Consider the following 23,303-nt stretch of genomic DNA (forward strand, 5'->3'; position numbering starts at 1 on the left):
AGGGGAGGGGCTTGCATCTTATTCTTCAAAAGCTCTGACTCCTCTGCTATCTCCTTATGTCCAGGATCCAGTTTCCCTATCCCTGTGCTGAGTGTCTTGGTGGCTGAAGGGCTTGAGACAGCAGAAACTTTGGACTCTGAGTTATGTCGCAGCCAGGAAGGAGGGGAGTTGCCCAGCAGGCTGCTTGGTGACAGGGAGGCAGGGAAGAGGCCTGCAAGAAGAGCTGCTGGAGCTTCATTGTCTGGATGTCTTAGAGGAACATGATGGCCAAGGAGGGGTGCAAAGAAGTGTGGAGAGAAGGGAAGGGAACAGAGGCCAACCCAGGTGCCTGACTGGCTGTGACTATGGATCCCTTGTGCCCCCAGGCCCAGCCTTAGGGTAGGACAGTGGTGATTAACCACCGCCAGGAGCACAACCACGTTTTAATAAGTGGTCAAGATACACTGTTACCAGAATGCCTATCAGATTCAGTTGGGCTCTGAGCTCACTGTGTGACCCAAGGCAGATGCAAAGCAAAGTTATTTGAAGAGTAACTTTCAAAGAAAGGTCACGTATCTCAGAACATTTGGGAGCTTGGTCAGGGTAGTAAGAAGCTTTTCCCAAACTTGACTCTAGAGCTACAGGCCCACCAGCTGACAGTCACGATCACGAATGCCACATGAGGGATGCTGTTTCTTACAGCAATTATCATTTTGCAATTATTATGCGGTTTTAATTTCTTCAAGTGTGTTGCCAAAATCTACTGTTTAAAAGTATTTAAACACAACAAAATGGGACTAATTGGACATGTGGTATTTCAAAGGACAGTGGAAGGGTCCCCATTACCAGATCTCCCTCCTAATGGCTCCCAAATGCCACAGACTTCTAAACAAGCAGCAACATTTTTCATTTCACAATTAGAAAGGATTTTAGAGAAGCATAAAATGCAGGCCTCCCAAAGGGCTGGGAGGCTCATGCCTGTAACCCCAGCCCTTTGGGAAGTCAAGGCAGGAAGACTGGCTTGAGCCTAGGAGCAATACAGGGAGATCTCGTCTCTACAAAAAATTTTAAAAATTAGCCTGGTGTGGTGGTGTGCACTTGTGGTCCTAGCTACTCGGGAGGCTGAGCTGGGAGGGTCACTTGAGCCTGGGAGGTTGAGGCTGCAGTGAGCCAAGACTGTACCACTACACTCCAGCCTGAGCAACAGAGCAAGATCCTGTCTCAAAAAAAAATTCATAACAGATGTAATAGATTATTATAAATGAGTTTTAAAAGTTTTAAATCACTTTTGTTCTGAACATGCAGAGGGAGAGTAGATTCCTAAGGGGGCAGGGGTAAGGTAGGGGACAGAAGGCACACACTGAGGGAAACAGGGACAGAAAGAACAGCAAAAATAAGAACGAACAAGGCACAGAGTTTGGCCCACGGTAAGCATTTAATAAAACTTAGCTATTATTATCATTGTTATTTTTCAGAAACAGGGTTTCACTCTGTCGCCCAGGTTGGAGGGCTGTGGCCTGATCACAGCTCACTGCACCTCCAACTCCTGGGCTTAAGTGATCCTCCTACCTCAGCCACTGAGTAGCAGGGGACTACAGGTGCGTGCCACCGCCGTGTCTGGTCCTTAGGTATTATTATTATTATTTTTGAGATGGAGACTCACTCTGTCGCCCAGGGTGGAGTGCAGTGGCACAATCCTGGCTTACTGCAAACTCTGCCCCCCAGGTTCAAGCAATTCTCCTGCTTCAGCCTGCTGAGGAGCTGGGACTACAGGCGGCCGCCACCACGCCAAGCTAATTTTTGTATTTTTATTAGAGACGGGGTTTCACCATGTTCAGGTTGGAGGTATTATTGTTAGTAGTGGTAGTATTTTTTTTTTGAGACGGAGTTTCGCCCTTTTTGCCCAGGCTGGAGTGCAATGGCACAATCTTGGCTCACTGCAACCTCCGCCTCCTGGGTTCAAGCCATTCTTCTACCTCAGCCTCCCAAGTAGCTGGGATTACAGGCATGCGCCACCATGCCCGGCTAATTTTTTGTATTTTTAGTAGAGACAGGGTTTCTCCATGTTGGTCAGGCTGGACTCAAACTCCCGACCTCAGGTGATCTGCCCACCTTGGCCTCCCAAAGTGCTGAGATTACAGGCGTGAGCCACCGCACCTGGCTTATTACTATTATTATTTGAGAGAGAGTCTCGCTGTGTCACCCAGGGTGGAGTGCAGTGGCATGATCTCGGCTCACTGCAACCTCTGCCTCCTGGGTTCAAGTGATTCTCCTGCCTCAGCCTCACAAGTAGCTGGGATGACAGGTGTGTGCCACCACGCCCGGCTAATTTTTGTATTTTTAGTACAGATGGGGTTTTGTCACATTGGTCAGGCTGGTCTTGAACTCATGATCACAGGTGATCCACCTGCCTTGGCCTCCCAAAGTACTGGGAATACAGGCATGAGCCACTGTGCTCGGCCCAAGTATTATTTTTTGACTGAGCACCTCTTGTGTGCCAGGCATATAATTTACATATTTTATTTGATTATTTCAACAGCACTGTGAGGGAGATATTGTTTTTTGAATGTATGGCTAAAGACACAGCATTGGGAATATTGTTCTTGTTTGTCACTTGTTAGTAAGTGGTAGAACCAGGACTTCAGTGAAGATATTTGCTCCAAAGACATTCGCAAAACCACTGACACTGTGCAAAATGACACAGGCAGAAAACAAACTTGAGGGACTTCTCAGTTTTGCTGAGAGTTGGGTGTATTTGTACCCAAGAGTGCTGGATAAGAGAGAGTTTATACCTGTGGGCCTTATGGAAAACTATGGTATTATCAGAAGAGTAGTTTCAAGGTTTGTATTTTTTTTTTTCATTTTGCAGAAGAACACCTGTATCATTCAGTCTTGATGGTATTTGTTGTATCATTTTTATACTGTTACATAGATTGTATTTATTAAGTCAAGAAAGTTCATCTTTATTCCTTCTTCTCTTTAGTCTGACAGCAAGGGTCAAAATTTCCATAATTTGCTCCAGGCCAGGGCCAAGCAAATGAATGCTGATCCCTGATCCGTGTGTGTGCGCGCGGGCGCGCAAGAGAGGAAGGGTTTAAAAATGTTATGTATATATTTTGGCCAGGAGTGGTGACTCATGCCTGTAATTCCAGCACTTTGGGAGGCCGAGGTGGGCAGATAACCTGAGGTCAGGAGTTTGAGACCAGCCTGGCCAACATGGTGAAACCTCGTATCTATTAAAAATACAAAATTAGATGGGCATGGTGGTAGCGCCTGTAATCCCAGCAATCCCAGCTACTCGGGAGGCTGAGGCAGGAGAATTGCTTGAACCTGGGAGGCGGAGGTTGCAGTTAGCAGAGATCACACCACTGCACCCCAGCCTGGGCGACAGAGTGAGACTCCGTCTCAAAAAAACAAACAAAAAAGTTATGCACATATTTTAAAGTAATTCTGTATAGAAATTGTAAATTTTGAAGGCAAGGGCCATATCATATTCTTCCTTTGATCTCTCCACAGTATTTAACATAACATTGAGCACTAAACTGAAGTGCAATACTAATTACATTGAGCGAAGATTATCTTTTAAGGTACTCTAAGATGTAAATGTAGTTTTATTTCTTAAAGTTTTCAAAATTAAGTTTTGGAGTGCTTATAAAATATAATCAAATAATGCTGATCTTAATGCTTCTATTAAATGCGTTATACATATATATTATATATATATATATATATATATATATATATATATATATATATACTCTTTTTGAGACAGGGTCTCACTCTGTCACCCAGGCTGGAGTGCAGTGGCGCAATCTCGGCTCCCTGCAACCTCTGCCTCTCGGGGTTCAAAGGATTCTCGTGCCTCAGCCTCCGGAGTAGCTGGGACCACAGTTAAATGCATTATATTTATACGCATTCAAACATGAGGCAACTATTCTTGGTTCAGTTACTTTTAAATTAATATTTAATTTTCTTGTGTTAGAGCCGGGTTTCGCTATGCTCAGGCTGGAGTCCACAGGCATGATTATAGCTCACTGCGGCCCCCAGCTCCTGGTCTCCAGGGATCCACCCGCCTCAGCCTCCGGAGTAGCTGGGGACTACACGCCACGCTTGGCTTACCTTTTTTAAAATAAAAAAAAGTCTAGGTAGCATTTGTCAAAATTTGTAAAATTAGGTCAAGTGTGGTGGCTCATGCCTGTAATCTCAACACTTTGGAAGGCAGAGGCAGGAGGATCACTCGGAGCCAGGAGTTCGAAATGAGCCAGGGCAACAGAGCGAAACTCCTACACTGAAAAAAAAAAAATCACAAATGAGCTGGGCATGGTGGCGGGCACCTGTAGTCCCTAGCTACTCGGGAGGCTGAGGCGAGTATTCATGGAATTTCAGGATTTAACAAACTCGGTCCAACTTTTTTTTTGACAAAATTCACAGATCAGTAATTCTTAAGTCTGAAACGGATTCGAAAACTTTTGCAGACAGGCAAAACAGAAAACAACGCTGAGCCCTTGCGGAAGAGTGGCTGCTATTCCTAACTATATGGGGCCTCTAATGCTTCAAATCAAGGAAAAAAGAATGCTTTTTTTTTAAACTACACGTGTGAAGAGTCACACAATCAGCTATGCTATTTCTTTGCACAAGCTGGAAAAAGGAGAGATTATCAAGTTTCGTTGTTAGCAGGACATCCATCAAATTTAACAGGAGGGGGAAGGCTGTGAATTGTTCTTCCCTGAGTTAAAATGACGCTATCCGGTCCTTTCTCCATGGACAACTGAAGAAGAGATCCTCTGTCTGGGATGTCACCATCGCGGCCACTCGGGTGACCGTTTTCCCGGGGAGCTGCGCGGGTCGGTGGTGCCAGCGCCTCTGTGCTCCCGGCGGCTTTCCCTGTAAGACATAATGGGACTGGGACGTCCACTTCCGGCTCAAACGAAGTTCAGACGGCGCGCAAGCCGCGCGGTGCCCGGGTGCTGAGGCCGTCCCGAGCCAGGAGACTGGAGGCCTAGGCCCGGCACTGTGGGCATCTTGGGCACCGTGGCGCGGTGCGGGCCGGGGGCGGGGGTCTCCCGGGGTGGCGACGCCGGGGGTGCGAGCAGGTGGCCCGGGCAGGCGGCGGCTCCGGTGGCGGGCGGCGCGGCGGCCCGCGGGGTGGCGTGGGGGACGCGAGCCCTGGGCCGGGGAGGGAGGGCGGCCGGGGGGCGCCAACGGCCGGCGGTGGGGGCCGGGGCGGTAGCGCCGGCCGGGGAGGCGCCGCTCGCCGCGCCGGGTCACGTGGCGCGGTCACGTGGCGCGCAGCCGGGCCGGCGGCGGCGGCGGTGAAGGGAGGCGGAGACTCGGCGGAGACTCGGCCGAGACGCGGGGGGAGGCGGCGGCGGCGGCGGCGGCGACGCGGGGCTGCTGGAGGCGGAGAGGCACGGAGGAGCCGCTGGGGCTGCCGCCACGGCCGCCCGGAGGTGAGCGGGCGCGGGGCCACTGTCGCCGCCGCGGCGGGCCGGGCGCCGCGCAGTCCCGCGGGAGGGGGCGCCGGCCCGAGCGTCGTCCCTGCCCCGCCGGGCGTGTGTGACCCTGCGGTGGGCCCCAGGGTCTGCGCGGCGGGCTTGGTGGGCGCGGCGGGCGGGGGTCGGGGCGGTGGCTGCGGGAGTCTTGGGAGGGGGCGGCGCAAGGGGGCGTCTGACCCGGGCCCGGCGGCCGTGGCCGCTGCTTGGCTGTGGGAGCCTTTTGTCTCCGCGTGTGAGAAAATGGGGCGAAAGCTGAGCGCGGGGCGGGCGTGCGTGTGGGGTGGTGCGTGTGGTGTGTGTGTGAGATCGGGAGGCGTTTGGCTTGGAGCCATTTTTTTTTCTTAATTGTGGAGACAGAAAATCCCTGAAAACGGTTTCCCCAGGGAGACTGGGCTGCGCTCCTCCTCTTCCTCCCCGGCGTCGGGCCCGAGCGGCTTCCCCGGCCGCGCCGCCACCTCCCCTGCCGGGCCAGTCTCCCCAGCCCGCCTGCCCCACCTTCCGCGAAGCCCCCGGGCGAGCCGGGTGTCTGCAGAGCGGGCCCGGTCACCTGTCGTGGCAGCTGCATGGAAATCCCGGCGCTTCTGCTGTCTGGAGTCTGTGCTGTTTCCTCTGGCAAATCACGGAGATTCTGCTCCGAGCACCAACCCTTCCTCTTTGCCATGCGCTCCACAACACAGAGCAGGGCGCCGATTCCGAAGTTTGACCCGCTTGGGGCAGTTAGCTGGGAGGTGTCTACTTCTTCCTGTGGCGACACCGCTTCAGGGATGGGAAGGTGAGGGTGGTCTGGCTTTGTGGAAGGAAACGAGGGTGACACAGCCCTCTCCGAGGTTGAGGTCCGTTAGGGTCCTAATTCCTTCTACCTGCTGAACTGCCCTTGTCATCAGAAAGTCTCTTAAGACTTTCCTGTCGGGGATAATCAGCTCCCCTCGCCAGGAACTGTCTCCTGGATCTCTTTGGGGTCTCCCCCACGCCCTTTTGTTTTACAGTAGTTCAGCACCTTAAGGATATCCTTTAAGTCATTGCAATAGGCAGGTTTATGAAAAAGCACAGAGGAAGTTATTTCTAAGGTTTTGAAGGACGTAAAAACCCGTTGCAGGTGTGGGTGTGGGTCCCTTCCTTTGTGCCTCTCCCTCCGTGTCTGGGTTCTCCATTTCTTAGTTGAAGTTCTTGCAGACAAACCCGCTGGGAATGGTGCGGTGGTCCTGGAAAGTTCTCCCCGGGCTCCGCAGCGCCAGATTGCTGGGGTGTGAGGTTGTGATGGATGAGAAGTGACAGGGCACCTTGCACATAGCCACACTGCAATCCAGAGAGGCCATGGGCACACTCATCTCGCGTTGTGCAGTGATAGCCATGTTCTGAATGGGAGAGTCACAAGTGTCCTGTCTTCCAGTGAAGTCCTTGATAGGTAACTGGCATGGAAGTGATGATATGAATAAATTGTGAATAGCTAAATTTGATGTTTAGTTCTTCAGTTTAAAGAATAGTACTTAATTTGTGTGAAAGTTGTTAGACGATGTGGATTTCCTTTAAGAATTTTAAGAGCTCTATATTAGGGCTGTGGAAGTAGCAGGTTTATTTATTTATTTTTGGTTTTGTTTTTTTACATGATGTGGGGAGGTGTTGGCTTCCGGAGTTAAAGTCCGTAGTGCTGAATTAGAGGGAGGAATATGGAGAAAAATGTTTTCAACACAATGGAACTTTCATACATGGAAGATGATTAGGAAGTCATGATTGCTTCCTGTGGTTGAGAAATACGAACTTTATGCATTTACTATTGTTTATTTTAAAATAATGTCCTCTTCATTTAGAAAGAGTTTGTGTGTATAAATCATATTTATCTTTCAGCCTTGCATATGGAGCTCTAAGAGTGGCAGTTTGGTTATTGACAGTTTTTTACCTACCAAAACTCTGAGTAGAAAAAGATGTTTAACCCATAAAGCAATGTGTGGTACCTGAAGCCTGTTTTAAATGGAATCATCCAACATTGATGCTGAGATGGCGAGTAATGAAAGAAGGGTCAAGAGACAGCAGCCTTCCTTCAGGCCAAATTTCAGCCCTCTCACTGGATAGTTTATAGGACAGTGGGAAGCCCAGGTTTTCTTTTTGATTTTGCTATAGATTCCAGTATCTGAATTCAGGAAGGTTTGTGGAGTGGCTACCATGTGCATGGCTAAGCTAGGTCGGAATTTTTATTCATCTGTTCTACTCATTTGCAACATCAATTAACAATCTCCTGGAGAGAGTGAAGATAGAGTGGCTCAACTATGCATGTGATTTGTAAAATGCATTTAAAAACTGAGTACAACCTCTTATGAAATGCTGTGATTTAGTTACTGCATGGGTTTCTGTTTAGCATTCTGTGCAGCATTTCAATATTACCAAAAGCCTTACAGAAATTGTACATTTGTCTTTAGTGAGACTTCATGGAATATGTAATTAAAATGTCAAATGTCTTTTAATTTGGCTGAGATAATGTTAATTTAGTTACTAAATTGTAACATACTAAACATACTATTTTTTTGTGGTAAAATGTACATACCATAAAATTTATCATCCTGGCTGGGTGTGGTGGCTCCCGCCTATAATCCCAGTACTTTGGGAGGCTGAGGCAGATGGATCCCTTTAGGCCAGGAGTTCGAGACCAGCCTGGCCAACATGGTGAAACCCTGTCTCTACTAAAAATACAAAAATTAACCAGTTGCTGTGGCACACACCTGTAATCCCAGCTACCTGAGAGGCAGAGGCAAAAGAATTGCTTGAACCCGGGAGGCTGAGGTTGCTGTAAGGTTGCAGTGAGCAGAGGTTGCACCACTGCACTCCAGCCTGGGTGACACAGTGAAACTCTGTCTCAAAGAAAAAAAAAAAAAAAACTTAAATTTTCAGTGTACAGTTCAGTAGCATTAAGTATATTCACGTTGTCATGCAACTATCACTTCTGTCCAGAACTTTGTTCAGATTCCCAAACTGAAACTCCAGACCTGTTAAACCCCAACTCTTTCTTTTCCCCTCCCTGCAGCCCCTGGAAACCACCCCTCTATTTTCTATCTCTATGAATTTGACTACTCTAGGTACCTCATGTAAGTGCAATCACACAGTATTTGCCCTTTCATGACTGGCTTATTTCACTTAGCGTGATATCCTCAGGGTTCATCCATGTTATAGCATGTGTCAGCATTTGCATCCTTTTGTTCTTGCTGTTGTTTCTAGAGACAAGGTCTCACTATGTTGCCCAGGCTGGTCTTGAACTCTTGGGCTCAAGCAGTCCTCCCAGCTAGGCCTCCTGAAGTGCTTGGTTTACAGGCATGAGCCACCACGCCCAGCCGAATTCCTGTCCTTCTAAAAACTGAATAATATTCCATTGTATGTATATACCACATTTTGTTGATAAACGTTCTAGATTTTTGTATACTAAATGTTAGTAACTGTGGTACTTCATGATGATCAGGAACCTTGTATTTGACCTTAGTGAAAAGACCACGAGGCAATGATCAGGAACTCTGATTAGAAGTTATAGAACACTTATTTTATTAAAACAAATTAAATTAATTAAATTAGTTAAAACAAATTCGTTATTGTTTAATGCATAGAAACTCTTTAAAATAAGGACCCATGGGGGATAAAACCAGTACGTGTGTTAAATCCTTGCTGGGTCCTATCACTTCCCTTCTATATGGATGATGACATTCCAGCACATGTTCCTGAAATTGCGGCTGATGCACATGTTGTTTTTATTTCCCAGCTAATGTTGTAGTGGTGGTATATTTTGCTGAATGGAAAGGTATATTCATTTATAGGGCTCCTTTAAAATTCAATAAATCTTAAAGGGAAATGTAGGTAAATGTTAATAGAATTCCAGTATGGGAAAAGTCTTTCTAAGCTTAACACCAAATGGAAACCTATAAAGTAAAAGATTTGACAGCAGTTTTTACAGCATATGTTATTTTCAGTGTCTGTATAGTGAAGAATGGCATGAGCAAAAAGACAAATGACAAACTGGAAAAATATGTGCAACATATATTAAGCATCTCAATTTATATAGACCCTTAAAAATCAATAAGAAAAAGATGAACAGTTCATTAGAAAAATGGGCTAAGGACATGAGCAGATCTTTTTTTCTTTACATTTCAACTATTTATCATGGAATTCTTTTTTTTCTTGTGGCCATTCATTTAATTAAGTGAAGAACATCAGTGTATTAAGAAAGTTCCTCTTTATCACATGATATTTCTAAGCAGATATTTTGGAATGCTCAGAAGATTCCACTTTCAGTCACCTAAGGCCTCCTAAGACATAATTTAAAGTGGAACTTGAACAGAAAGAAGTGTCTTCAGACTCTAGCTGAAATAGTAGAAGTAGTTTCTGTTTAAATCCTGGAAAACCTTAGATAAGGTTTGTGAAACTGAAAAAAGATCAAATCAGCACACACAGATAAAGGATACAACAGATACCAAGATGGGTAAATGCCCAATTCTTTTCTTTTCTTTTTTTTTTTTTTTTTTTTGAGATAGGGTCTTGCTCTGTCACCCAGGCTGGAGTGCAGTGGCCCCATCGCGGCTCACTGTAACCTCCGCCTCCCAGTTTCAAGCGATTCTGCCTCAGCCACCCGAGTAGCTGGGACTACAGGTGCGTGCCACCACACCCAGCTAATTTTTGTATGTTTAGTAGAGACAGGGTTTCACTGTGTTGGCCAGGCTGGTCTCAAACTCCAGACCTTGTGATCTGCCCACCTCAGCCTCCCAAAGTGCTGGGATTACAGGTGTGAGCCACCATGCCCGGCCATATTTTCAGTGCTCATAATCTGTACAAAGCTATGAGGCAACCAGTAGGCCATATCTCACTAGGCAGACTTTGAGGAAGATGTTTTCCATTTGAAACACAAGGAATTATTTATGAAAATATGGAGATGAAGAGGGAGCAGTTCTGTGCTTCTTGCTGTATTACCTTTATTATATTCCTAATGTTACCGAGACTAGTTTAAAAACAGCCTTCAACAAGAATATTGTCATCACCAGCCACCTTTTCCACCTTTCTTCTTTTTCTGTTGCTGGAGCCCCTGCAGGTCTCTGGTGTCTTGGGGGTATGATGTTACTTGTAGAGGCAGATAGTGTCGCTGCACTGCCAGGTCTTGGGGAGGTGGGTGGGCTACTCACAGTTTTTCTGGCATCCAGTTCAGATGAAGCTCCTGCAGTTGCTCCCTGGGTCCCTTTTCCCATCTGATCCTTCTTTTTTTTTTTTTATTGATCATTCTTGGGTGTTTCTCGCAGAGGGGGATTTGGCAGGGTCACAGGACAATAGTGGAGGGAAGGTCAGCAGATAAACAAGTGAACAAAGGTCTCTGGTTTTCCTAGGCAGAGGACCCTGCGGCCTTCCGCAGTGTTTGTGTCCCTGGGTACTTGAGATTAGGGAGTGGTGATGACTCTTAAGGAGCATGCTGCCTTCAAGCATCTGTTTAACAAAGCACATCTTGCACCGCCCTTAATCCATTCAACCCTGAGTCGATACAGCACATGTTTCAGAGAGCACAGGGTTGGGGGTAAGGTCACAGATCAACAGGATCCGAAGGCAGAAGAATTTTTCTTAGTACAGAACAAAATGAAAAGTCTCCCATGTCTACCTCTTTCTACACAGACATGGCAACCATCCGATTTCTCAATCTTTTCCCCACCTTTCCCCCCTTTCTATTCCACAAAACCGCCTTTGTCATCGTGGCCCGTTCTCAATGAGCTGTTGGGTACACCTCCCAGATGGGGTGGTGGCCGGGCAGAGGGGCTCCTCACTTCCCAGTAGGGTCGGCCGGGCAGAGGCGCCCCTCACCTCCCGGACGGGGCGGCTGGCCAGGCGGGGGGCTGACCCCCCCACCTCCCTCCCGGACGGGGCGGCTGGCCGGGCGGGGGCTGACCCCCCCACCTCCCTCCCGGAGGGGGCGGCTGGCCGGGCGGGGGGCTGACCCCCCCACCTCCCTCCCGGACGGGGCGGCTGGCCGGGCGGGGGGCTGACCCCCCCACCTCCCTCCCAGACGGAGCGGCTGGCCGGGCAGAGGGGCTCCTCATTTCCCAGTAGGGGTGGCCGGGCAGAGGCGCCCCTCACCTCCCGGACGGGGCGGCTGGCTGGGCGGGGGGCTGATCCCCTCACCTCCCTCCCGGACGGGGCGGCTGGCCGGGCGGGGGGCTGACCCCCCCACCTCCCTCCCAGACGGGGCGGCTGGCCGGGCCGGGGGCTGACCCCCCCCCACCTCCCTCCCGGACGAGGTGGCTGCCGGGCGGAGACGCTCCTCACTTCCCAGACGGGGTGGCTGCTGGGCGGAGGGGCTCCTCACTTCTCAGACAGGGCGGCTGCCGGGCGGAGGGGCTCCTCACTTCTCAGACGGGGCAGTTGCCAGGCAGAGGGTCTCCTCACTTCTCAGATGATGGGCGGCTGGGCAGAGACGCTCCTCACTTCCCAGATGTGATGGCAGCCGGGAAGAGGCGCTCCTCACTTCCTAGATGGGATGGCGGCCGGGCAGAGACGCTCCTCACTTTCCAGACTGGGCAGCCAGGCAGAGGGGCTCCTCACATCCCAGACAATGGGCGGCCAGGCGGAGACGCTCCTCACTTCCCAGACGGGGTGGCGGCCGGGCAGAGGCTGCAATCTCGGCACTTTGGGAGGCCAAGGCAGGCTGCTGGGAGGTGGAGGTTGTAGCGAGCCGAGATCACGCCACTGCACTCCAGCCTGGGCACCATTGAGCACTGAGTGAACGAGACTCCGTCTGGGAGTCTGCAATCCCAGCACCTCGGGAGGCCGAGGCTGACGGATCACTCGCGGTTAGGAGCTGGAGACCAGCCCGGCCAACACAGCGAAACCCCGTCTCCACCAAAAAAATACGAAAACCAGTCAGGTGTGGCGGCGTGCACCTGCAATCGCAGGCACTGGGCAGGCTGAGGCAGGAGAATCAGGCAGGGAGGTTGCAGTGAGCCAAGATGGCAGCAGTACCGTCCAGCTTCGGCTCGGCATCAGAGGGAGACCGTGGAAAGAGAGGGAGAGGGAGACCGTGGGGAGAGGGAGAGGGAGGGGGAGGGAGAAGGGGAGGGCGAGGGCGACGGCTGATCCTTCTTTTTACCCTTCTTTCTTCCCTGGTAGAAAGAACATTCTTGCATTGGCAGCCATCTTTCTGGATCTGGGATAACTTTTGGGTCATAATTCTTAGGCAATTTTCCCTTCTTTTTCTTTTTCAAATCTCCCTTTCCTTGTTCCTTTGGTTGACTATCTCTAGTAACTTTTCCACCCTTCCAAATGTACGTAGCACCAGGAGAATTTTCAAGAGCCTCAACATCTACTTTTAGAGACATACTATCTGATGATGGCAAATGTTTACTAAGAGCTGTGCCTTTCTCTGGATCTGCAAGTGAGTAAGCAGAAATCAACTGTGCCAGGGTATGAATATCTTTTGGATTTTGTTTCCATAGCTGTTCTAGGTCACTAATTGCCTCCTCCCGCCCATATTTGAGCTTGAAGTTTGCAGCTTCTTTTATCAAGGACAAATGAGCAGGAGATTTGAGCTGATGGTTTTGATACCACCAGATAGCTTGTGTGAAGACATCAGTGGTACTATTAAATCTTCTTCATGGCTACACATGGTCACTAATGCAGACACCATGCCTGGTTTCTGCTTTAACTCCTCTCTGCTTCTCAATATTAGACATGCTAAGAAATATTCTCTTGAGAAATTTTCAGCTGTGCCATGGTCAGCTTAATTTCAATTGCATTTTCTTGATGCTGATCTGAAAATTCCTGAAGCAGCTCTATTGCTTTTGTGTGCTGCTTTTCACGCAGAGCTGGGCAGCTTGGGTTAACATAGGTGAGAGATGCTCGGGACTTTGGGAATGTAAACTGGCAGATATTTTGAGGCATTGTTCGGCCTGGTTTGTGTACATAGCAAGTAATGCCTTGTTAAATTGTTTTTTTTTTTGAGATGGTGTCTCGCTCTGTCACCCAGGCTGGAGTGCAGTGGCGTGACCTTGGCTCACCGCAACCTCTGCGTCTCTGGTTCAAGCGATTCTTCTGCCTCAGCCTCCCGAGTAGCTGGGACTACAGGCACGCACCATCACGCCCGGCTAATTTTTGTATTTTTAGTAGAGACGGGGTTTTACCATATTGGCCAGGCTGGTCTCGAACTCCTGACCTTGTGATCTGCCTGCCTCCGCCTCCCAAAGTGCTGGGATTACAGGCATGAGCCACCGTGCCAGGCCAGCTTTGTTAAATTCTATAGCTTGTAGTTGTTTCTTGGAAAGCTTAAACTCTACTCTTTCCGCATTGGTTAATTTCACTTTCTTCTTGGAGTCAAAGACATTTTGGTCCTTGTTAATGGTAATGATGTTATTTGCAATTACATCTAGTAACCCTACATCCGTTGGTTTTAGTTTTATTATTTGATTGTAAAGTTGCAGAGCCTCCTCTGTTTGACCCTGAAGCTGCAGAATATAGGCCATCTGACCATAAGTGATGGCCAGTCCTGCCTGTGGGTCTTCCTCAGTCTCATCAGTGTCTTCTGATAATGAATGGTGGCAAAGACCTTCAGCTTTTTGTAGGATGTTCATGGCCTGGTTCAGCTGGCCGTGGTCTATCAGTGCACATGCAGTGTTGTAGCACAGCTCATGTGTGCCTTCTTGGAAGCCCAGGCTCTCTGGAGCCACTTTTTCCCAATTGCTTTGAGCTGCAACAACTGCTGAAGGGTTTGTTTTCCTCTCCTCATCATAAGCATCGTGGGAGTTTCAGACGAGATCTCTTTATGCCACTAAGCATTCATCATAGCGTTCCAAACGGTGTAACACTTATCCATAAAGCTCCTTCAGTTTGTCTGTCTGCCGGTTGGTACTTTCTACTGTCTTCAAGGCATTCTCAATTCTGTTGAGCCTGTACTCGCAATATGCCTTTTCAAAGGAGAGAGAGTTATTGGCTAACAGTTTGGTGCAAGTATTGATGACATTCAAGGCTTCTCTGAAACTTCCATTCTGGATAAGGCATATCACTTTACAATGCAGGCCAGTTACATCATCTTTGTGGATCTGCAGTATCTTATTGACAGGCTTGAGAGCACACAGGAAGTTGCTGTTCTGGCCGTACCGGTTCACTTCACTCCACACAGCACAGGCACTGAAACTCCACCCTGCTGCTCACTGTCGCTCAGGCTGGAGTGCAGTGGCGCAATCTTGGCTCACTGCAACCTTCGCCTCCCGGGTTCAAGTGATTCTCCTTGCCCCAGCTTCCCAAGTAGCTGGGATTACAGGTGCCCACCACAACACCTGGCTAATTTTTTTGTTGTTTTTAGTAGAGACAGGGTTTCACTATGTTGGCTAGGCTGGTCTCGAACTCCTGACTTCGTGATCCGCCCGCCTCGGCCTCTCAAAGTGCTGGGATTGCAGACGTGAGCCACCGTACCCGGCCTACCATGGAAATTTTAAAACATTGCTAACAGTGGAGACTGGTGTAATAAAGCACTGTATCTTGCCCAGCTTTGGCAATTTTAAAACATTACCAGTTTTGTTTGAGCAATACCTCTCACGTCCCTCCACTTGGATTATTTTAAAGCAAATCAAGCTGTCATATAATTTTGTCTGTAAATATTTTAGTATGTGTCTCTAAAAGAAAAAGACCCCTTAAAATAATTACAATACTATTATCTTACCTTAAAAATTTTTTCTTAGTATCATCAGATATCCAATCAATACTTATTGACTGCAGTATATATTTGTGTGTATGTATGTGTGTGTATGGGCGTGTACGTGTGTGTGTGTTTATATCATATCATATATATGTATATGATTGTTTGAATTAAGATGCAAATAAGGTCCATACATTGCAGTTGGATGGTTTAAAGTCTCTTTTAACCTATAGGTTCTCTATCTTTTTTTTTCTTTGCAACTCTTTATTGAAGAAACTGAATTTTATTCTTTGCATCCTTGTAATGTAAAATATGTTATTTTATTTCTTGTGTTTCCTATACATTGGTAGTTCATTGTAGAGGCTAAATCAAAAGAATCCAATTTTATTTTTTTGTGAGGGCAGGATTATTTTCATCAGGAAGTCTTCTTTCTTTCTTTTTGTGATACTAGCAACCATTCTTGAATGTTAACTTGGTCTATGAGTTCAGGAGGGATTACAATATGGTTACATCCTGTCATTTAGTTATTAGCTGAAATAGGTGTGTGTGTGTGTGTGTGTGTGTGTGTGTGTGTGTGTGTGTAGAAATTCTCCTTTGTCAATTATTTGGTTACCTTGAGGTATAGAGTGTATAGGAAGGGTTTGAAAAGTGTCTTGATTATTTCCCTTGATTTACCAGTTTTCAAAGTTATGATTTGGTCCCCTAGCATCCTCCAGTGGTGATGGTTGAGGGTTTTAAATTTTTTCGCATAACATTATGAACGCCTGTTTTAGCATACGTGGTGTGTTTCAGTCCATTGCAGTTACTGTCCTTTTGATGCTCAAATTGCCCCCTCTTTGGGCAGTGTAGGCTTATTTAGGTTGGCACCTGAGTCCTTCTGACATGTCTCTAGTAATCTCATAGCTTCCTTGCTTTACAGTATGATGAGATGTTTCAGGTTCGTCCTGTATACTTTCTGTTTCAGACATGAAATCAGAGCAGACCATTTTTAAAAGAAAAAAAACCTAAATGTGCAATAAACAAAATGTTCAGTTTTACTAGTCATTAAATAAATAGAATTCAGAGCTAAAGTAGATACCATTTGTTGTGGACTGAGTGTTTGAGTCCCCCTACCCCCCTTCATATGTTGAAGCCCTAAGTCCCAATGTGATAGTATTTGGAAGTGGGGTCTGTAGGAGGTAATTAAGGTTAGATGAGGTCATGAGTGTGGGGCCTTCATATGGGCTTAGTGTCCTTAGAAGAAGAGACACCAGGAGGCTTGCTTTTTTTCTCCCCATGTGAGCACACAGCAGGATGGCAGCTGCCTACAAGCCAGGAAAAAAAGCCTGAGAATGAAACCTACCTTGCTGGTACCTTGATCTTAGACTTTTAGCCTCCAGAACTTCGAGAAATAAATTTCTGTTGTGGCCGGGCATGGTGGCTCATGCCTGTAGTCCTAGCACTTTGGGAGGCTGAGGTGAGACGATCACTTGAGCACAGGAGTTTGAGACCAGCCTGGGCAACATAGCGAGACTTTGTCTCTATTTATTTATTTTTTATTTAAATAATAATAAAAAAACTAAAAACATAAAAGAAACAAAATAAATTTCTGTTGTTTAAGCCACTCAGTTTATGGTTTTATCGCAGCCTGAGCAGACTTAAGACAGCATTTTTCAGTGATTATGTTGGCAATATAATTTAGACACAATTTTTTTATTTTTTTGGAGACAGGGTCTTACTTTGTCACCCAGGCTGGAGTGCAGTGGTGCGATCATGCTTACTGCAGCCTGGCCTCCCAGGTTCAAGCAATCCTCCTCCCTTAGCCTTCTGAGTAGCTGGGACTACGGGCACATATCACCACACCTGGTCAATTAAATTTTTTTTTTTTTTTTTTTAGGGATGAAGCCTCACTATGTTGTCCAGGCTGGTCTTGAACTCCTGGGCTCAAGGGATCCTCCTGCCTTGCCCTCCCGAAGTGTTGGGGTTACAGGTGTGAGCCACCACACCCGGCCTAGACCCAATTTAGTCCTTTATGGATTTGAAATGATTTGGTAAAGTTTAATATAAAGTATCATGTTATGATGACTTCTGCTGTTCCTTCTCTTGGTGATCTTATTATTTGGGCATCTCCTGGTGTGGAAAGGGAATGATAAGGATGATGGTAATTCTCGGTGCTGGTGCAGATGAAGGGAGGTATGTCTTCTCAGATAGCCTATGTAGACATTGATGCACTCAGTCCAGATAGCTGCTGTTAGATATCACAATGCAAAGTGTGCATAGCCTTCTACCCAGAAAGTCCACATTTAGTAGGAATTTATTCTGAAGAAATAGTAGGAAATGTTAGAACAGATATATGTATATGGTAAAGAACAGGAAATAACCTTAGACAAGGAATTATTTAAATGGATTATATTACCTTCCTTGCATGCAGCCATTGAAAGTGATGACATGCATTTATAGCAACCAATCTGGAAAGGTACCCATAATATTGAGTGAAAAAGATAGGTTACATAAACATAGGCACAGCACTTGGAAACATATAGGCACAGAAGATGCTGAACAACTAGGCTTTGAAGGCTGAGCCGAGAGGATCTAAGCTCCAGAAACCACCTAATAGATGTTTGTTTAGGTAACCATGGTCTCAAAGACTGCACCAACTGGTTTAATTCTCCTGTCATAAGATTCAAATTTCCTGGACTGAGCATATGATTGACCTTGAGTAATTTGCCTACCCCTTAGGGGTGTGTGTGTGTGTGTGTGTGTGTGTGTGTGTGTGTGTGTGTGTGTGTGTATTGTTCTCAATTGAGATTTCTATAAAGACCATATAGAATGGGGACGGACTCACAAGGAGAGTTGAGGTTATTTTAACTAAAGAAAGGGGAAGACATTCCAGGAAGACAAGGAGATAGATGCTCACTACCTATTTAGCTAAAATTAAATACATCTGGGCCCGGCATGGTGGCTCACGCCTGTAATCCCAGCACTTTGGGAGGCTGAGGTGGGTGGATTACGAGGTCAGGAGATCGAGACCACGGTGAAACCCAGTCTCTACTAAAAATACAAAAAAGGATTAGCCGGGTGTGGTGGCAGGCGCCTGTAGTCCCAGCTACTAGGAGGCTGAGGCAGGAGAATGGCGTGAACCCAGGAGGCGGAGCTTGCAGTGAGCTGAGATCGCACCACTGCACTCCAGCCTGGGCGACAAAGTGAGACTCCATCTCAAAAAAAAAAAAAAAAAAAATTAAATACATTATTTGCTCAGAAACATTAATCACATCTCTATAAAATGACTGCAAACTCTGATAAATAAATGCTTTCTTTTCCCTTTAACCATCTCTTTACCATGGTAGGATCCATACCAGTGAGTCAGCTCTACTTGGTTTCTTGCTTTCATAGAATATAATTGGTGAAAATTAAAATTTTGAATTCATGGATTTAAAAATTTATGCCCTTTTTCCTTTTAAATATGGCTAATTTAGAATCAGTTATTTTTTCTAATGTAAGCAGAAATAACAGTCTCTATACTTATGTGGTGTCAAGGATACTCACCCGTGAGATAAAGAGTATTTTAAGAATAGAATTGAAATGTAGTATTTATGGAAAGCTCCAACAGTAATGGTGTGGTAGGTTATAGAGTGTAGGAAGTTATTCTGTAGGTGTGCAGTGGTGCTGTGCAGAGGATATAGATTTATTTGAACATCTTTCTCACTGTTATTATTTTTAATCAGAAACACAATTAGAGTCAAAATGGATTTGAGAGAGCTTTGCAAAAGATACACACTATAATGTAAGATACTGATTTCTCACTTTTTAAAAATTAAAGACTCAATTTAGACTGTAATGGATGGGAAAGGATTTGGAAACATGTTACATGGGGTATTAGGTTATTACCATTATTTCTACTGTTTCTTCCTTTTGTAGTTTTAACATGTATCCCAGTTTGTAATGGGCATATTAGATTCCCTGGGATAAAGTGCTTGTAGAGTCTAATCTATTAATGTCTGGTTAAGTCTAAGAATTTGATCCTTTAAGTCAATCATGGTTTATGAAACATCTTTTAAGATTTTTATGAAAGAAAGCTATGAAGTCTTACAGCTTTTATTTGTATGTTTCAGCTATTGATCCAGCTAGTTATTAGTTGGAACACTACATTGTAAAGACTCATTCGTATCTGCTTTCCAAAACTGTTGCTCAGCAATTTTGAATTCTACTTAAATGTTATAGAGTGTTGTCACTAGGTTCAGAATTTTTTCATCCTACTGGATGTTTCTTTTATTAGTTTCTTGTCAAGGACAAAAGGAAGATTAGTTTAAACTTCTTGAGTCAGTTATACCTCTGATTTGTGTGTGTGAATGTTTTTCAGTCCCAGTTAGGGAAGTCAAGAGTTTTGTGTAGGAAGCTCTTACAGGACCATGTTGTTCTCCCCTGCAACTGTGCCTTTCCACTATCTTTGGCTATTAAGAGTGTGTTTACCTCCATGGGGAAATGCACATCATTGTTACGAACAGCTATGGCAAAATGGTAGTGTCAGAGATCCTCAGACAACAAACCGAGCTGTTAGTGCCGGGGCAGGTTTAATATTCATGAAAAGTTGATCAGCAGTGATGTTACCATAGGCTGAGAAAATATACAGGATTATCTTTACACGTAATCAGTTTCTTAAGCTTCAAATGACCCTCTTAGCCACAAAACCGGAGGCACAAATTCAGCTCCAGTGGTTAGAATATCAAGACCTATATCATAAGAAGTTAGGCTTCTGCTGTGCCCACAAAACCCATCAGCCAAAGCTGACATTTTCGGCAGAGTTACTGTTTAGAGTTGTTAAATAATCAGAGAATTTAACTGTTAACTGTATGTTAACAGATTAGAGAATGCCATTAAAATGTGATGCCTGGCCGTGCATGGTGGCTCATGCCTGTAATCCCAGCATTTTGGGAGGCTGAATCATTTGAATGCAGGAGTTGGAGACCAGCCTGGACAACATAGCCAGGCCTGGTCTTTTTTTTTTTTTCTTGAGACGGAGTCTTGCTCTGTTGCCCAGGCTGGAGTGCAGTGGTGCAATCTTGGCTCACTGCAAGCTCTGCCTCCTGGGTTCACGCCATTCTCCTGCCTCAGCCTCCCGAGTAGCTGGGACTATAGGCGCCCGCCACCACGCCCGGCTAATTTTTTTGTATTTTTAGTAGAGACGGGGTTTCATTGTGTTGGCCAGGATGATCTCGATCTCCTGACCTTGTGATCTACCCACCTCGGCCTCCCAAAGTGCTGGGATTACAGGCATGAGCCACTGCGCCCGGCGCCTGTTCTTTACAGATCATTTAAAAACTAGCTGGGCATGGTGGTGCACCTGTGTCCCCGCTACTCGGAGGCCTGAGGTGGGATGATCGCTTGAGCCTGGGGAGGTTGAGGCTGCAGTGAGCCATGATTGTGCCACCGCACTCCAGCCTGGGTAACAGAGCGAGACCCAGTCTCCAAAATAAATAAGTAAGTAAGTAAGTAAGTAAATAAATAAATAGTGATGCCTGGGTTTAATGTATCTGAGAGAAAGAGGTTTAAAGAGGTTGGGTTGCTCAGGCGTGGTGGCTCACACATGTAATCCTAGCACGTTGACAGGTTTAGGTGGAAGGATTGCTTGAGCCCAAGAGTTGGAGACCAGCCTGGGCAACATAGCTAGACCTACTTCATCACTACAACTAATGTAAAAAATTAGCCCGGTGTGATGGCAAGTGCCTGTGGTCCCAGCTAGGTGGGAGGCTGAGGTGGGAAGATCACTTGAGCCCAGGGAGGTCAAGGCTGGGTGACAGAGCGAGAGCCTGTCTCAAAAAAAAAAAAAAAAAAGAGGTTGGGTCATAGGAGAAGCCCATAAGATGAATGCGGTTGACACTGAGGTCACCTTTTCCAGGCCTTACAAGTGATTTGAGCCTTTTCCATTTTTATTCTTGTTATATTTTCCCATGAAATGAGAAACTCAGTCTTACGTTTCATATGTAGAAACCACTTTTCTGAGTTAGTTTTCTGTTGCCTGAATAATGAAATAAATAATCTAATATTTGAAATGTTTGGGGGTAATGCACAATAACTCTTAATAAAAGACAGAAAGCTCACATTTTGCTTATCTTATTCCATTAGTAATTATTTTTAATACTGGGACAGAAGTGAGAATGAAAGTGGCACACATTCTGTTTCGTCTTTTTACCCAGCTTTGCCTCTGAGGGACTCTGGAATAAATTAGGTAGTGTAGGATTGGGATGCTGCCCAGAATCTATCTATTGTAGCTTACTCTAATGCATCAGTTCCCAGCCTTTTTGGATTTATGACATTCTATTTGTGTTTGATTTTGCATCTCCCTCCTCACAACTTCAATGGCTGTGACAGCCGGGTCTGTATTATCAGTGGAGAGCAAAGTGCTGATAGGAACTCCACAAATTTTCTCTCTCATTCAGTTTTATCTTAATTACATTAACCTTTAATTTTAACTATCACTTTCAGACTTTTTTGGACCATTAACAAGCTGCTCAATTACATTGCTATATGGAATATGTTTATTTAAAGTTTTTGACTAATTAAAATGCCTTGAAAAATTTTGTGATACAGTATAAAAAGTAGTCAATGATAGTGAGAATTGTATTTTATGTGCATTTTTGTGCAAGAAATTTGATAGAGTAATATTAAGTATCATTTGGTCCCTGCTAGGCTAAAACTGCTGCTTTTTTTGAGACGGAGTCTTCCTCTGTCACCCAGGCTGGAGTACAGTGGCACAATCATAGCTCGCTGCACCTTGATTTCCCTGACTCAAGTGATCCTTCCACCTTGGCCTCCCAAAGTGCTGGGATTAGAGACATGAGCCACCATTCCTAGTTAAAATGCGTTTCTTTTCTTTTCTTTTTTTTTTTTTTTTTGTTTTGAGACAGAGTGTCGCTCTGTCGCCAGGCTGGAGTGCAGTGGCACGATCTTGGCTTACTGCAGCCTCCGCCTCCCGAGTTCAAGCGATTATTCTGTCTCAGCCTCCCGAGCAGCTGGGACTACAGGCGCCTGCCACCACACCCAGCTAATTTTTGTAGTTTTAGTAGAGACTGGATTTCACCATGTTGGCCAGGATGATCTCGATCTCTTGACCTCGTGATCTGCCTGCCTTGGCCTCCCAAAGTGCTGGGATTACAGGCATGAGCCACTATACCTGGCGCCAAAGTGCTTTTCTTTAGAGAGAGATATAGAAGCAATAATGTTTATGAGGTGCTTTGAAATCAGCTTTCTATAAATTTATTGTAAAATAGAGAAGTCTCAAGGTTGACCATATGGTTCAGAAATGGTAGGAGTATTGTTCTTAATTCTGAGAGCCTTGGGATACCACATTTTTTCTTCCCTTTCTTAGCTTTGTTTTCTGTGTTTCGCAAATACCTCTTGTCTCCTTGGCTGACTGATGGTCATATGGAATCTCTTTGGCTGTCCTTCACCCATGTTTAGTTGGTGAAGTTCTTTCTCCCCCACATGACTGAGAAAAATGGCATGTGATTTTACTAATAGGGAATTGATCTGTTACTCTGATGTATACAAGACAGCCAAAACTTGATGTATACAAGGAAGCACTATCAGGTGAGTGATACCAATGATCTATGGAGGTCAGTTTAAGCCAATGACTTCCCCCTTTTAATTTTCATCACTTATTCATTATTTATTACCAAACCTTTCACTAGATTGTTAATGACTAGCAGAATTGGTTTCGCTCCTTTGGTGTTGAGTGGTAGAGTGGACCCCAGATGAGATGTCCCAAGAAGGAGGCAGACAGGGGAGGCTGGGCTCATTCACAAATTAGATCACAAAAGAGCCCTGAGAAGTTAAGATTTGGTTAATTCCTTTCTCTTCATTTTGTGTCCGCCTGGCCTTAAGTACTGTCTGTTACCACATAATATTATTTTGAGAAGCAGATTATTAATATTTTATAGCATGGGTTTATCTGATGTTATTGAAAGATTGTTAATCAGCTGGGATGCATACCTTCAGCTACTGAATTTTTAGTTCGGTGGTTTAATACGGTCATACTCTTCTGTGTGAAAAATATTTTGTTTCTTGGCTTCTGTATTCATGTGTGGAACTTCATTGTCATGTGAGATTTACAAGCTTCTGCCTCTTAATTCTTCATATAACTAATATTTTTAATATGATTCTAACTTAGACTTAATATAAACTATTTTTTATATATAGGGACATTTGAAAGAAGT

The 23,303-nt window shown here is 45.6% G+C and overlaps 1 protein-coding gene and 1 pseudogene across 5 annotated transcripts in view; one reads left to right on the forward strand and one right to left on the reverse strand.

The window, feature by feature from the left end:
• Window positions 1-5,271: 5,271 nt before the first annotated feature.
• Window positions 5,272-23,303, forward strand: part of TULP4 (TUB like protein 4) — a 272,370-nt gene continuing 254,338 nt past the window's right edge. For 3 of the 5 annotated variants that reach the window (XM_055114281.2, XM_034963151.3, XM_034963156.3), the window contains exon 1: window positions 5,274-5,429. The gene's annotated coding sequence lies outside the window, so the exon portion shown is untranslated. Of the gene's footprint in view, window positions 5,430-16,987; window positions 17,142-23,303 lie in introns of all 5 variants that reach the window. The other 2 variants (XM_034963152.3, XM_034963155.3) reach the window with 2 other exon arrangements.
• The window catches only part of LOC100994674 (signal recognition particle subunit SRP72-like), a 69,532-nt pseudogene continuing 52,517 nt past the window's right edge, over window positions 6,289-23,303 (reverse strand).

Source organism: Pan paniscus, chromosome 5 (genome assembly GCF_029289425.2).
Source record: "Pan paniscus chromosome 5, NHGRI_mPanPan1-v2.0_pri, whole genome shotgun sequence".
Lineage (NCBI taxonomy): Eukaryota > Metazoa > Chordata > Mammalia > Primates > Hominidae > Pan > Pan paniscus.